This window comes from Dasypus novemcinctus, chromosome 22 (genome assembly GCF_030445035.2).
Source record: "Dasypus novemcinctus isolate mDasNov1 chromosome 22, mDasNov1.1.hap2, whole genome shotgun sequence".
In the NCBI taxonomy this organism is placed as follows: domain Eukaryota; kingdom Metazoa; phylum Chordata; class Mammalia; order Cingulata; family Dasypodidae; genus Dasypus; species Dasypus novemcinctus.
This window is the reverse complement of record NC_080694.1, coordinates 30,432,270-30,435,458: the sequence shown is the minus strand read 5'-3', so window position 1 is coordinate 30,435,458 and position 3,189 is coordinate 30,432,270.

Here is a 3,189-nt window from a genome sequence, read left to right as displayed (position 1 = left end):
GAGGGTGTTTGATGCTGAAGCCTTAAGCTGGAGCCATAGAAAGCAAGCTCACAGAGAAAAGAGAAGCCACCCCAGGAAGAGAGGACCCAAAGCCCTGGAAGAAGCAAGCCCTGGGAAGAAAGGAACCTTGAACCCAGAGAGAAGCAAGACCCTGGAAGGGAGGAAGCCAGGAAACCTGAACCCTTGTAGCTGTTGGCAGTCATCTTGCTCCAACACATGACAATAGACTTTGGTGAACGAAGTAACTTAGGCTTTATGGCCTGGTATCTGCAATCTCCTACCCCAAAGAGATACCCTTTATGAAAATCAACTAATTTCTGATATTTTGCATCAGCACTGCTTTGGGTGACTAATACACTACCCAATTGAAAAATGAGCAAAAGGGGAAGCAGCTGTGGCTTGATCAGTTGGGCTCCCATCTACCATATGGGAGGCTCTAGTTTCATGTCCTGGGACCTCCTTGTGAAGGCAGGCTCTCCCGCACACTGCAGAGGGCAGCCCGGCCCACAAGCACCGCGGAGCACCACCAGGCTCACAAGCACCGCAGGAGAGCCGACTCAGCAAGGTGACACAACGAAGAAGGGAGACAAGTGAGAACACAGAAGAGCATGCAGTGAATGGACACAGAGAGGAGACAGAAAGCAAGCCACAAGTGGGGAGGGAAAATAAAAAATAAATAAATACAGATACAGAAGAATGCATAGTGAATGGACGCAGAGAGAAGACAGCATGCAAAAAAAAAAAAAGCCACAGGGGGGTATAAAAAATGGGCAAAAGACTTGAAAAGAAAATTGTTCAAAGAAATACAAATGATGAAGAAACTCATGAAAAAATGTTCAAGATCACTAGTGATTAGGGAAATGCAAATCAAAACTACAATGAAATATCATTTCATACCTATTAGACTGGCTGCCATTAAAAAGTCAGAAAACGTAAATGTTGGAGAGGATGTAGAGAGATAGGAATTCTTATTGTTGGTGGGAAAGTAGAATGGTACAGCCAATGTGAAGGACTGTTTGGCAGTTCCTAAGGAAGTTGAATATAGACTTACCATGTGACTGACAATACCGGTACTAGGTATATATCCAGAAGAACTGAGAGCAGAGACAGAAACAGACATCGGCACACTGATGTTCATAGCAGCATTACTCATGATTGCTAAAAGTTATCCATTCAACTGATGAATGGATAAACAAATTGTGCTGTATACACATTATGGAATATTATGCAGTGGTAAGAAAAAATGAAGCAAAAAAGCATCTGACAGCATGGATAACCTGGAGGACATTTTGTTGAGTGAAAACCAGGCACAAAAGGACAAATACTGAATGATTGTGCTATTATGAACTAAATATACTGTGTAAACCCATGGAGTTAATAATTAGACTTAGGTTGCTAGAAAATAGAAGGAGGGTAGAGAATGGAAAGCTGAGGGTTAATCTGTACAGAATTGGTAAAAATGTTGTTTGTAAATCTTTGGATATGAATAGAAATGATGAAAGCATATCATGGTGTTTGTAACTAGCAGTGCTATTGTATGGGTATGACAATGGTTGAAAGGAAAAGTCTAAAGCCATGTGTATTACTGGAAGGAAAGCTAAAAATTATAACATGGTACTGTATATGATTGCAAAACTGTTAGGCCTCAAGGCAGGACCTTTATGGATAAACAAATGGCATAAAGAAAAATTCAACATGAGAGTTAGGCAAACTGACATTTATTAGGTCAGCAGAGGTAAGGAAACAAGGTCAGTCTAAAGTGACTCAGACCTGACTCCCCATGCTACAGTTACACTCTTGCTTAAATACCCAACTTAATACTTAGCATTTGCTTTGATTATGCATTAGTTTTTATGCATAATACCATTTTCCCTTCTGCAGCAATAATGTTTTTACATATTCACACTATATTTACTGAAACTGATGTACAGATATTGAGACAATAGCTTTCAAACAAGGTAACATTTGGGTTTACATTGTGGTTTATATTTTAGACTATACAATTTTCTAGATTTTTAGTTACCTTATGTTTTACATTATGATTCACATTTTAGCCTATCAGCCCCTATATATTTTTGGTGTAATTTAACATGTCTTATATCCATCCTTGCATAATCTTGTGGAACACTTCTATTGCCCACACAGTTACATTGGTTCCCTCTATTCAATACCTCTTTTCCCCTCCCCTTAGGGCCCACAGTGACAGTCAGTCTTCATTGCTTGAAGGGCCATGTTCAGAGATACTTGCAACAGTGTTGAGGGCTTGACATGCTCAACTGCCCTAATGCATTGGGAGCCACCATTTCTCTCAAGAGATACAATTCCCTCTATTTGAGAACATCAGTCCTCCCTAGGATGTGGGTATACCTTCACTCTCATTATATGGGTCTCTGTGCAATGATATAACCCATTATGTCAAAATGATCATTCACATATTCCCTAGGAGTCTGTCCTGCATTGGATTATCCCCTTTAAGCATCTTAAACAGGTAACCTTCCTTATTATATTTTTGAAAAAATTTTCTCAGCATTATACTCTCAACCAAATACCTGACAATCTTCTATGTCTGTATGTTGCTCCCCCCTCCCCCCAATTTCTTGGGCAATATTACCCATCCACCCATCCCTAGCTCCCCTCAAACCTGCAAAGCCCCACCCAAAGGTAACCCTATGCCCCCATTTTATCCCTTCCTTGTACACATACTTACCTCCAGCTTATCATAGATTTCACCCATGTAGATGTCAGCTTACATCCTTCCTCTACCCCGATTTCCTGTAAGCCTATCTTCCAGTCACTAGCTCTCTGAGGCAGCTTGGTTTACTTATTTCATATCATTGAGGTCATGTAGTATTTGTCCTTCAATGCCTGGGTTGCTTCACTTAACATAAAGTTCTCAAGATTCATCAATGTTATCACGTGTGTTTGTAGTGTATTCATTCTTAAAGCTGAGTAGTATTCCATTGTATGTATATACCACATTTTATTTATCCATTCATCTGTTGATGGGCATTTGGGTTGATTCCAACTTTTGGCAATAGTGAACAATGCTGCTATTAACATTGGTGTGCATATATTGGTTTGTGTCCTTGTTTTCAGTTCTACTGTATATATACCAAGCAGTGGAATTGCTGGGTCATATGGCAAATCTATGGCTAGTTTTTTGAGAAACCACCAAACTGTCCTCCAGAA